This window comes from Oratosquilla oratoria, chromosome 21 (genome assembly GCF_046742065.1).
Source record: "Oratosquilla oratoria isolate Oo_2021 chromosome 21, ASM4674206v1, whole genome shotgun sequence".
Taxonomy (NCBI): Eukaryota; Metazoa; Arthropoda; class Malacostraca; order Stomatopoda; family Squillidae; genus Oratosquilla; species Oratosquilla oratoria.
This window is the reverse complement of record NC_134797.1, coordinates 21,942,977-21,956,453: the sequence shown is the minus strand read 5'-3', so window position 1 is coordinate 21,956,453 and position 13,477 is coordinate 21,942,977.

Here is a 13,477-nt window from a genome sequence, read left to right as displayed (position 1 = left end):
AATCTTCCATAAAATTTTATTAGAACATAATATCTTTATACATTACATTATCCTAGGGCTACATCTTTTAGTGCATAAAATAAATCATTTTCGTATTATCTTTTGTTTTTCATATTTTTTTCTGGTTAACGTTTCTGGTTCCTTTGATAACATTCTTCTTGCATTATGGTCTGATTCCTTCTTCAGTTTTCTCTCGAATGCTTCCAACACAAGACTTTTTTGGTGAATTTCATTCCAACTTGAGCCAAAATTTGACTCTCGATTGACTGTGGCCCCTTTTCATCACAAGAACACAACTGCTTCGTATCATAATGAAGAAAAATGAAAAGAAAAAAATCTTACTGAAAGTATCATGTTAGCCTTTTTCGCTCGCGTCAGCTCCCTATTTGGACGCATGTCAGTTTAGCAATGGTCTTGTATCAGAACTTTAATCATCTATTTTCGGTCTATGGGGCTGACAGATCCTTATTAGCACTACAGTGTTCTCAAGTTTACAACGCCTTGATCTATCAGTGCCACGAATGTGGTTTGTCAGCATCGTTTTAGTTACACATCAGCAGTGTGTTGGAACCGTGTCAGTTTTAGATTTGTGTGCAAGTGGCTGTTGACGACAAGTCTATCGAAATAAACACCAAACGTGAGGACGAAGGAGTCTTTATTAGTGCGACGTTTCGCTTATTACAGTTTTTTCAAATACAGTGAGTCCTCCTTATACAGTAATTATTTATCTGGTAAATTCACATACATACATAATACTGATGACCCACTTTCGGAGAAGAATAAGCGAAAGTATAAAGATCTGTATATTTCGATCACTAACTGTGATCCTCTTCACATCTGCTGAAGAGGATCACAGTTAGTGATCGAAATATACAGATCTTTATACTTTCGCTTATTCTTCTCCGAAAGTGGGTCATTAGTATTATTTTACAAATGTGCTACGACATAACTTTGTTGTGACATACATACATATACAAAGGCTTTTTCCCCCTTACAAGAGAGGTAGCCTTTATCTTTTTTGCTACCTCCCTTGTAAGGGGGAAAAGCCTTGGTATATGTGGATTTACCGGATAAAGAATTACTGTATAAGGAGGACTCACTGTACTTGAAAAATCTGTAACGAGCGTTTGAAACGTCCTCGCATAGCGTTTATTTCGATAGTTCTAAATTTGGACATATCTTCACCACAATATTATGTCAGTACTACTACATCATATAAACGTTAGTTATCATGTCACCTTGAGTGAAGTCAGCGATACGCGTACTTTGGTCATACATCAGCCCCGAGGATCAAATGTCGCTGGACTTAATTTGCATTCACTGGGACGGAGTCGCCACTATTCTTTGTCACCAGTTTCCATGTCAGGATTTTGTCTTTATAGTGGTCTCATACCACAGTACAAGTTTTATTTACTCGTAGGCCATAAGGGTCCCAGCTTCATCACTATATGATATTTTATCAGGAGTATTCGGGAGTATTCTACAGTAACCTCTAACCCTTAGTAACCTCTTGTCAGTACCATAAGAACATATGGATGGAGACTGCAAGAGACCATAAGGCCTACGCGAGGCAGTTTCTCGTCACTTACCACCTTTCATCTCTATACATAAAATTATCTTCTCTTATTAAAACAACCAATTGCGTCAGCTTTCACCACATTGTTACAAGACTAATCTTGCGTCATCACAAGGATCTAACGTCAGTTTGGTATCCTTCCCTCGTTAAGGGCACTGTGGTTCCTCGATATTACATCATGGACAAGCTATTGTCGGCATTTCATTCAGCCTATGCGCCACAGAATCGCTGATATACTGTCAATCTCACAAGTTCTTTATCATTATCATCTTTGGTTTTTACTAGAGCCCTCGAGTCAACCCTTTCAGTTTAGGGTCACTCCTCAGTTAAATAAAATGATCGGGAGTTAACCAAAACAAGATAAAAGAATACGTCATCAGATTAAGAAACAAGTCGAGGTTGATTTGGCTTATTCAACTCGGGAATTAATTTTAAGGAAGAATAACATGTACAGTTCAGCGGAAAAAGTCCACAAATTCTGTTCCACTGAAAAAGAAGTGGAAGCTCCGGAACCTCAGTCGAAGTCAACAGTGGAAGTTCCGGAACCTCAGTCGAAGTCAACACCACAATCTCTCCCACATCTCACTCGACCGACTGGAACCTTCGTGCGAGGCTATACAGAGCCGCGGAGGAATCGAAGAATCATCAAGGTTACTCGGAAACTTAAAGAAGGTTCCTACAAAGGCTCCACGGAGACGGCGAAGTCATTCCAGGATCGATAAAGAGCTTCTACGACCGGAGCTGAGGTCAGAAGTCAGTAAAATCATTCGGGCGTTTGGGGACGCCGTTTAATCGCGGGTGACGTCACCCGGGCGCCGGCGTCAGCGACAGCAAAAGCCCAAAAAGCTGCAAATATGACCCTTGACCGCCACTGTTTACCTAATTATACTTATCCATTTGCGGTTAACACGAGTAGCATTAGTAAGTTAAAATAAGAGTGTCATCTAGATAGTTTTCATATCTCTATTTTTGTATTGTCTTCTGTTATACAGTATTTTGTTAGATTAAATGGGCATGAATACATATATGTATGTATGTATGTGTATATATATATACACACACACACATATGTATATATATACATATATATATATATGTATATATATATACATATATATATATATATATATATATGCAGAAAACCACGTGGGAAACAAGACACTATAATCCGAACGTTTCTTCTCTTTCTGCTTCCTTTTCCCTCTCTCTTCTCTTGTTACCTTTCCCATCTCCTTTCCCCTCCCTCTCCAATTATTTTCCTCCCACAGTGGATTTTTCTTTCCCCCATCTTTCTCCCCTTTATTTCCACCGTTTACCGTCTCCCCTCCTCCTGTTTCCCTCTCTCTCCTGTCGTTACCTTTCCCATTCCCCTTCCCCTTCCCTCGCCAATTATTTTCTTCCATTCCTCCCTTTTTCCCTCTCCCATCTCTCTACTCTACCTCCTCCTAATCCTTCTCCTCCCTCCTCTCCTCTCCCTTCACATCCTCTTTCTCCTCTTCCTCCTCCTCCTTTCCTTTCCCTCTCCTTCCCTTTCCTCTTCCCCTCATTTACCTTTGTCTTCCCGGTCTCCCTAAACACGCTAACTTCTTTTCCACCTCCTCTGTAATCATTTCCCTGACGCCCCTGCGCGACTTCCGGTATGTCCTTAATCACTTCCGCCTTCGGCCATCCCTTCTACTCCTTCTCCCCTGCCCCCGTCATCTACTTAAGGTTCCTCAACTTTAATTTTTATTCAGTGTCCGTTGATCAGCTCAGTTCTTTTATACTCGGACTTTTCTCTCTCTCCTTGAGTCCCAACGTTTAGGTTCGTGTACCTGATCGTGAAGCTCATATTCAAACTATTTTTATTTATTCATTAATTATTATTTACTGATTATTTATTTAGAGTATTTGATAGGTTAATCTACCTATCTGTCTATCGATCTATCTAACCCTCTATACATCCACTTGTCTGTCGGTCTATTCAGTTTCTCAATCTGTTAATTTATCTATTAGTCGTCTACATCCACTAAGGTATATATCTATATACTTATTCACTTATCAATCTAATTTGTTTACTTATTTGCCTATTCTTAATTTTGTTTATTCGTTTAATTACATATCTACATATTAATTTGTTCAATCATCTATTAATTTCTTTGTATATTTCATTGTTTACTAATCAATTATTCTACTTGTTATGCATAAGGCTCTTCGCACGAGATGGACATTTTGAATTCAAAAAGGAGATATTTAAGAACAACAATAGAAAGATTGGATAGTAAAAGTTAAAAAGTGGCATAGCATTCCTCCAAGAGTAAAGATTTCCAAACATTATATATATATATATATATATATATATATATATATATATATATATATATATAAATACTGTATATACATATACATATATAAATATATATATATATATACATACATATATATAAATATATACATATATATAAATATACACATAAATATATATATGTATAATATATATATATATATATATGTGTGTGTGTGTGTGTGTGTGTGTGTGTGTGTGTGTGTGTGTGTGTGTGTGTGTGTGTGTGTGTGTGTGTGTGTGTGTGTGTGTGTGTGTGTGTGTGTGTGTGTGGGTGTGTGTGCTGCGTGACTGGCCTGGCTCGTAGAGGTGCCGTTGAAGGTCCTATAGTACTGACTTTAACTATGAGGTAAATTTTTCGACTGATCAATATCGCCTGGCAGCAGCCACCACATTCGCCATCGTTCCACGACCGCCATTTACAGCCAGCATCATTTCCCACCATTACTATCACCAGCAAATTATCATACCATTACCACCACTCACGCACTGACCCTCTGTACAAACCACGATAACCACATGGCACGGAACGCGCGTTGTGTCACTCATGCGGCTAGACCTGACGCGCCAGGCACACACACCCGCCTTCGGCAGTGCAACCCTGCTTGACCCGGTCTAACCTAATCCGGTGCAATTATGTAATTACGCACCACGGGTGACTACCCACGTGTTATACATATAGGCTCCTGGACGCATGTAAAATCAGTTCAGTTATACCTTAAAAATAAAGGAGACGAACTCATCAAACCTCTTTCTCTTCTCATAACAGCATAAACGCTACACCTCATTCACATTCTCAGCCTCAGGTTCACCATCAGTTTTATCCTCATCTTTACCGTTTCCTCATCCTTTCTCTCACCCTTTCCTCATCCTCACCCTCTTCCTCATCTTCATCCTTATCCTCAGCCTCATCCTTACCCTCTCCCTCATCTTCATCCTTAGCCTTAGTCTTACCTTCGTTCTTTTCCTCACACTCCCCTTAACTTTCTCCTTGATCCTTTTCTTCACCTTTTCCCTTCCCCTTTTTCTTCACACTCTCCCTCCTTTTTTCCACCCAAGCTCAAATACTCACCGATACCCTAAGCCTCAGTTTCACCTTTATTCTCACACTCGTACTGCATCATGTTACCCAGAATACCTTTACTTAGCTCATCTCTCACTCACTGATTCATTCACTCACTCATTCCCTTATTCACTGATTCATTCACTCCCTCTTCTTCCTCACTCCCTCCTTCTATCGTACTATCCATCTCCCTTTCCTCTTCTCCCCAGCAAGGTCTGTCTGCAGCAGAACACGCCCGATATGTACACTCTGTCGACCTCACAAGAAGCCAATGGAGTTCTCGTGTGTTGGTTTTTGTCACTACTGTCGTTTCCAACTGGTACGTTCAGAAATAGTGGTACAGCAGCGAAGCAGCAGATCAATGGGTCCATGTCTGGGACAGTTGCGAAGTGGTGCTAATAACAGTTATGATACTAAAACTATAATAACAGCAACCAGTGTCGAGAGTAGTAATGGTGGTTTTAGTTATCATGAACGCGAACGAATTGAATGATGTGGTAAAAAGATTATATACAGTTGTTTTTTATTACACAACTTGGTTTATCTTTTATTAGTATTTTTTTTAATCCGGACCATCAAAGATCGCAGAGGTTTAATAAAACAATTTACGTTAAACCATAATGATATACCTAAAGTTCGTCATCGCGTGTAAAGTGTTTAATCCTCAAATCCCGTACACGAGTTTCCTTCAGCTGATGTAAATCGCCTGACAGCAGTCAGAACAAATCTACAAGACATTAGCGATGAAAGGTTTACAGAAAATAGGTAAACAGGAGGTGCCAAGATAGGAGGGAGGGAGGAGGGTGGAGGGGAGTGGAATATATGGGAAATGAAATGGGTGGGAGTGATTTCTATGCCTTTTTCTTTTTGGCTACCCCCCGTGTAAGGGGGAAAAAGCCTTTGGTATATGTATGTATTTAGGTAAACAGAGGGACATCCATTGGCGGCAACCAGAACAAGTGTTCAAGACGTCAACAGCAATGAGAGGGTTCATAATAACATAAGAACATGAAGGAGACTGCAAGAGACCATAAGGCCTACACTGGGCAGCTCCGTATCCATCACCACCTGTCATCCCCATCCATAAAGTTGTCTAAACGTTTTTTAAAACAACTGATAGTTTCAGCGCTTACTACATGGTTACTAAGTTTATTCCATTCGTCGACCACCCTATTAGTAAACCAATTCTTGCCTATTTCCTTTTTAAATCTAAATTTGTCCAGTTTATAACCATTACTGCGGGTATACCCCACCTTAATGAAGATGTTTAACTGGCCTCCAGCTTTATGAAGTAGATACAATTAATCAATTAATGGAGATAAAAACGTGACAATGCATAGCCATGCGGATCCTTCTCCTATCTTCCTGTAGATCATAACTGATACGTTTCCAAACAGACTTCCAGTCCACTAAAAACCCGTCACGGCAGGAGCTCTCAACATTTTTCCCGTTTCGTGCCCACAGAGATCCTCGGACCATCGACCCGTACCTCCATTTACCTGACACAGAATACAGAATGGTAATATATTAAGACTAATAAAATATATAATGGTACTGAAATGGATATCAAATGGTTCAAACTGTAATGACTTTATTCATCAGTTAAGCATATAAAGAACAATGTACAACATTTTTCCCGTTTCGTACCCACAGAGATCCTCGGACCATCGACCCGTACCTCCATTTACCTGACACAGAATACAGAATGGTAATATATCAAGATTAATAAAATATATAATGGTACTGTAATGGATATCAAATGGTTCAAATTGTAATGACTTTATTCATCAGTTAAGCATTAATATAAAAAACAATGTACAGTGTTCTCTCTATGCGGATTTATATGTTGAAGTAATCTTTCTCTAGTCATCTAAGTACCCTTGGAAATCGTCCCGCGAACCCCAGATTGAGAATCTCTGCTTTATGGTTTAAATGGCGCCTTCAAGTATCACGTGGAACCCTCTGGATTGTTCAGTTTGGAAACATAGACATCCCCAATGGGTCGAAGCACCTCATTTTAATGCTACAGCTGGAGTTTGGTGATATGGCAAACTACTTGTTTCTTGTCGATATCTGTTAATCAAATGACCTTGTAGGACTTCATCGTGAGCAACTTTTATTTCCTGACTCTGGTGAGGCTCCTTCCGTAGAATCGTTTGTTACTAACCAGAGCGATAAATGTACTGCAATTGGCGTCACACCAGACAGGGTATTATCGAGATCACTTTGAACCATAAGCCAAAACAAAGTCTTTAACGTGCATCACTATGTTAAAGGGATAAGGACCTCCTCACAAAACCGAATAAAATCGCCCGGCGGCAGACAGAATTAGCGTACACGTCGAGTTGGTTACTGAAAGGCTTAGAGTACATTAGCTGACTTGTAAACTTGTTCAGGCCACATCAGTCTGAAGTCGGGTGCCTTTTAGAGAAGAACATAAGTAGTCTAGAGTTAAGAGTTGAAGTTAAAATATATATATTTTTTTCTGATTCTGGAAAGCTTACACGTTATAATAACGCCCCATAAGCCCCACAGTTGAATAAAATCGCGTTGTTTTACATAATTCTTTTATTAGAATAGATGAGAGCATATTTCTCCTGGTTTAAGGACTGGATAGTGAAAATGCACATTTTGACTTTATTCAAAGTTATTCCTCACTCGAATAAAATAGTTTATAGTTACCTAGAATAACAACTTTTAAAAACATCATTTAGCTGAAGGAATCACTCAAGACATTTTATAACTCTTTAGTGCCATGAATGTACTCCGCTAAACAAAACTGTCATATCATTGTCTCTTAGTTATCATACACCCATTTACTTGTATATTTGTTTAATAAATTGTTTATTTGTTTGTATTCATATAACTACTTGTTTATCTATTAATCTATTGTTTTTCTATTTGTTAATCAAATGGTTAATTAAATGTTAAATGGTTAATTAAATGTTAAATTGTTAAATGATTAATTAAATGTTAATTAAATGGTTTCTTCATCTACTTATATTTACTCAGGTATGTACTATCTAATGCATTTAGTTACTTATCTAATCGTTTATGTTTCTATTAATCTATTAATTTATTTATTGATCTATGTAATTCTCTGATTATTTATGTATCTATTAATTTATCTACTTATTCAATTCATGCCTCTACTTGCTTATCTATTTATTCATCCATTTATCTGTTCAATTATGATTATTACTATTATTACTTCCTTTCTCTTCCTCTTCTTACTTCTCCACTTGTTCTCTCTCTTCCTTCACCTCCTATTCCTCTTCCTTTTACGATTTCTTTTCCTCTTCCAATTCTTCTTCCACTACCTCCTCATCTTTCCACTTTTTCTTCTTCATCATTGTCCTTTTTCTCTCCTTCCGCATGTTCTTTCTCCTCCTCTATTTCCTCCTCTTCCTCGTCTTCGTTTTTTTGTTCTCTTTTTCTCTTCGCTCCTCTTTCTCTCCACTTTCTCTTCCTCGTCTGACTCATCCTCTTCCTCTTCGTCTTCCTCTTCTTCCTCTGACTCTAGGTTGCGTCCGAATTTTTCATACTTCCTCTTCACATTCAGTCTCAATTAAGTTGGGCGTACTTTTTCCTTTCTTTCTTGAAATAGAACTTTAATTGCTCTCTCCAGGCCATTTTCGTGTCTACAGCGCGTAAGTGATATTAGCTAGGTAGACACGGCTCCATGGAGGAATATGCGTACACACGCAAACGAACGAAAACAGGGACATATATTATGTAGTACACTATTTACAGGCGCAAGACGTACGAATACACACATATACTGTACACAAACATGTGCGTATTAGTGTGTACACATAAGTGTTCACACACAAGAGTACACACCCATGTGATCGTTCACACAAATGTACACGCAAGTACTTCTCTCTCACTCACTCACACACACACACACAACACACACACACACTTGACGGCGCAGTGGTTGCGCTCGCGGCCGCCACTACGGCGGTCCAGGTTCAAATCCTGCCCAGGGGTGAAATAATTTCAGTATCGCTGCGCTGCGAGTTGTTACTCCAACTCTCGCGGGCGGGGAGTTGTGTGTGTGTGTGTGTGTGTGTGTGTGTGTGTGTGTGTGTGTGTGTGTGTGTGTGTGTGTGTGTGTGTGCGCGTGTAAAGTCACAGCATTACCCATAGATCGGTCATATGTGAGCTCTGAGCTCTCTTCCGGGAGGGAAATAGCTGTCGATCACGAGTCCAACACGTGATCCAAGACCATGGTGAATCACACACACACACACTTGATCTTTTTCAAACGTTTTACTCTTTTCTTGTGCATTTACCTTTGGTAGGAGTTCGATCAATCAACATTATCTTTCTTTCCTTTTCTTGGAAGACATAGGTACTCCTCCCTCTCTGATATCTTTCCAGAACTCTTTCCAAAAGGAAATTTCAAGACACCTTCTTGGTGGGCTAGTATCGAAATCGGAAGCGTGTTGGTCTCGCATTCGCTTAGTTTTCGGTTCGAATCCCGCACTCTTCTCCGATTCCCAGCAAACTGTTACCTGTCCTAACAGTCCTCAAAAGGCATAGGGCAAAGATGAAGGCTTCGTTGGCAGCCATTCAGCGCCTCCTGGCGAAGGATCCTCACCACCTTACACCGGCAATTGAGTTTTAATTGGCCCGTTTTTTTTGTGTGTGTTTTTTTTTGCCCGCTCCTCGAAATATGCAGATAAGAAAAAGCTCTCAACTCTGCAATTATAAAACTGTTATCAAGAATCTACAAATAATACTTGATGAACTGTAACGAAGGACGTAAAAAAAAAAGAAAAAGAAAAAGAAAAAAAAAAATGGCGAAAAGTAGCGATACCATCATCCCAGAATATTATTGACCTAAATAGTACGCCTTCCCTCCTCCACCGCACCTCCACCTCCTCCTCCTCCTCCTCCTTCTCCTCCTCCTCTTTCTGTAACAAAGACTACGATATCATCGTGTTTGCCATATTTTTTCTCTACCAGCAAATGGAAGTAGAGTGTACATGGGAACACACGTGTCAACAACACACTGCCACATTTCTTTCCATGAGTCGTCAAAAGATCTTCTCTAAACAAAAGAAAACAAGTATAAATATAAAATAGATAAATAATTATCAATAAAAATAAATAAATAAATAAATATATAAATAAAAACTGTATCAGATCTTCTCTAAATAAAAGAAAGCATGTATAAAAATAAAATAAATAGATACATAAATATCAATACAAATAAATATATAAACAAAAACTGTATCAGTCTGGAAATAGTGTATTGTCCTTTGAATTCTTTACAGAATCATCTATAACTGTATATTTTTTTATTTACATTATTATAGTTTTTATTTATTCATGTATTATTATTATTATTATTATTAGTATTAGTATTATTATCATCATTATTTCGCATCCGACCTAGATATGGACCAAAAGGTCTCCTGTCGGCATGCTCCGCCTTTGTAATCCTTTGTATTTCTTTTATTATTCGCCTATGTATCTATTCCCCTAATTCTGTAATTCATTCTTTTATTCTCTAGCATATCTATACATCTAGTTTAATTTTGTTTAACTAGTTATGAGATTAATCATCTACCAATTCATTCATCCCTTATTATTTATCTATCCATTTCGGTAATTTCTTTTTGTATTGTTCATAAAATTGTCTTTATTTGTTTATTTATCTATAACAATCTGATCATGTGTTACCACCTCCCAACTCAGAACGTACTCAAAATTTGAATTACATCGCTGCAACTAGCGATCTGTTCCATAATTACTTATACATCTATACATTTATAAAAATCAAACAATAATGCAAGAGTACATTTGCCGTCCTAAAATCTAGAAAATCAGATAAGGAAACGATAAATGAATTCTATTTGACCGAGTTGATTACCATATGACCATTCGTCTGATTATTTTCGTCTCGCGACGCCTGGGAAAAAAATTCTGCATCTTAATGAAGGACTAACACAAAAATGAAAATAATTACGAAGAGATGAAATCTGAAATTAGGTCATTAATCATTTACGGCTTTGGTTTACAGTCTGGGGTCTTGGAATCCTCAAAAGGACTCCCAGAAACTTCTAAAAGACAGACCAAATGTCTCTACTAGTCAAGAGGTCCCTCATGATTTTATTTAGTGTTGGAATTACCTCTAGGATATAAGAGGCATTATTCCTTGTGTGATGGTTCTGTGCACACATACAGAATGAGAACTACTAATCATCGAGGGTCTTCGTCGTTGTGTTCCCACTCATCGTCTGAGACTCCACTTTATATTTCATTTCCGAGACTTGTAAAAGGGTCCAATAGTTAATTAATTGATCAATTAATAACACAAACATACACACACTCGTGTGTGTGTGTGTGTGTGTGTGTGTGTGTGTGTGTGTGTGTGTGTGTGTGTGTGTGATTCACCTTGGTCTTTGGATCACGTGTTGGACTCGTGATCGACAGCTATTTCCCTCCCGGAAGAGAGCTCAGAGCTCGTACGACCGATCTATGGGTAATGCTATGACCTTACACGCAAACCCCCCCCCCACCAACTCCCCGCCCACGTGAGTTGAAGTAACGAATCGAAGCGCAGCGATACTGAAATAATTTCACCCCTGGGCAGGATTCGAACCAGGTACCGCCGGTACCGCCATACTGACAGTCTGGGATTCTACCAACCGCGCCACCGAGTCGTGTGTGTGTGTGTCGTGTGTGTGTGTGTGTGTGTGTGTGTGTGTGTGTGTGTGTGTGTGTCTGTGTGTGTTTGTGTGTGTGTGCGTGCATACATCCATACGTGTGTGCATGTAAGTGGGAGTGCGTGTACGTTTCTGTGTGGTCTTACCCAGAGAGACCCGACTCCTTGGCTACACTGAGGCTGACAAAGGAAAAGCGAGTTTGTGTGTGGGACCCAAACATATACAGAAATGTGTTCCATGAAATCTAGAATTTTATTCATTACATAAACAAAATAAAAAACAGGAAACTAATAATTTCTTTTTTTATATACATTTCACATCAATTCTGTATTAAACCAATGCTGTCATGGGCTCACTGGTCTCCTAATGACATACTTCCACCAAAAGAAAGAAGCAATTTTAGTCATAATATATAAGGAAAGAGCTGAATAAAATCGCCGGCCTATAGCAAGAACAGATACACAAGATAACGCTACTCTTCGACACCGCGACATTCTTCTTAAATTTCGTTCACTGCTCCTGAGGAACACAATTGACGAGGTCGAGGATACTCCGACTAACTTCATTCAACACGGTGACGCCTGTGCTGGATCTCATCATTGCTAATGTATTGCAGATTTATTCATCTGAGGGACAGTCACCGTATCGAAGGGATACGCGTATGAGGTCGTGAGCTTTAAGAGACTAATTTACGTCGCATTCGGTCAGAAACTTCCGTGACACCACTTCGAATGTAAACCAAACATAGAGAGTCGAGGTACCCTACGACCATAACATACTAAGTTACGACCTGACTAACACACACCCATAACTCACGTACAATCCTGCCTTAGAATAACTCATCTACCTCATAAACTAAGGACATAAATTAAGAGTGTTTTCTTCTTTTCCAGGGTCGAGTTTTTCAAATATATAAGAATGAATGTCTAAGAAGAAAATGCTACGGCAGCAAATAAATCGCAGTAAGAGAATGAATTAAAGTAACAAAATTACGTGGTAGTAAAGGAAATGGATGGGTGATTTGACGTTGTTATCTTGCAATAAAACTGATGAGCTACTTGGGCAAGGAGACAAAGGCAGTAAGGCTGACGTTCCGCTGTGATTGTACAGAATTATGATCCAAAACGACGCACCCTGGAAAGACGCCGCAATGGCCGTGGGTTTTAGCAGGAGATTGTTTGTGTGATGGCATTGTGGTGGTGATGTAGTACTCCTGTGGTGAAAATGTGGTGGAGAAGTAATACTGATGTGGCAAACATACGGTGGGATTGTGATAAAATAAAAAACAATGAGATACTACAGTAGTATTTTGGCCAAACTACTTTGAATTTGTAGTTGTGCTCGAGAAGTGATACTGCACTCTTGGTAAAAAAAATGTAGAGATATTACTATGGTAGAAATATATCAGCATTGTGGTAAACATATGGCTAATTTGTGTGGGTACTGTGGTTGGGTGAATGTTCTTAAGCAAAGAGTATAGCCGCTGTTATGTTTGAAGTATACAATAATAATACCACATTGTTACTATGGATGTCCATGTAACCATTTTTACATGACACTCTCACTGTCCATATGACCTTGTATTGGGCATAGCTGGTTGTCTATAAAAACCTAAATACAATATTCAGAATGTAATAAAATATTTTCCAAATACATAACAATCATTTCATTGTTTGTTAACTATATGGCCTCTTTCTTGTTAAGAGCAGGGATTTTTAAGAAACTGAAAAGTCGAAATTTGTGAGTGACAAAGGAACTCCAGCGTGTGTATCTGTTATATATATATATATATATATATATATATATATATATATAATATATATATATATATAATA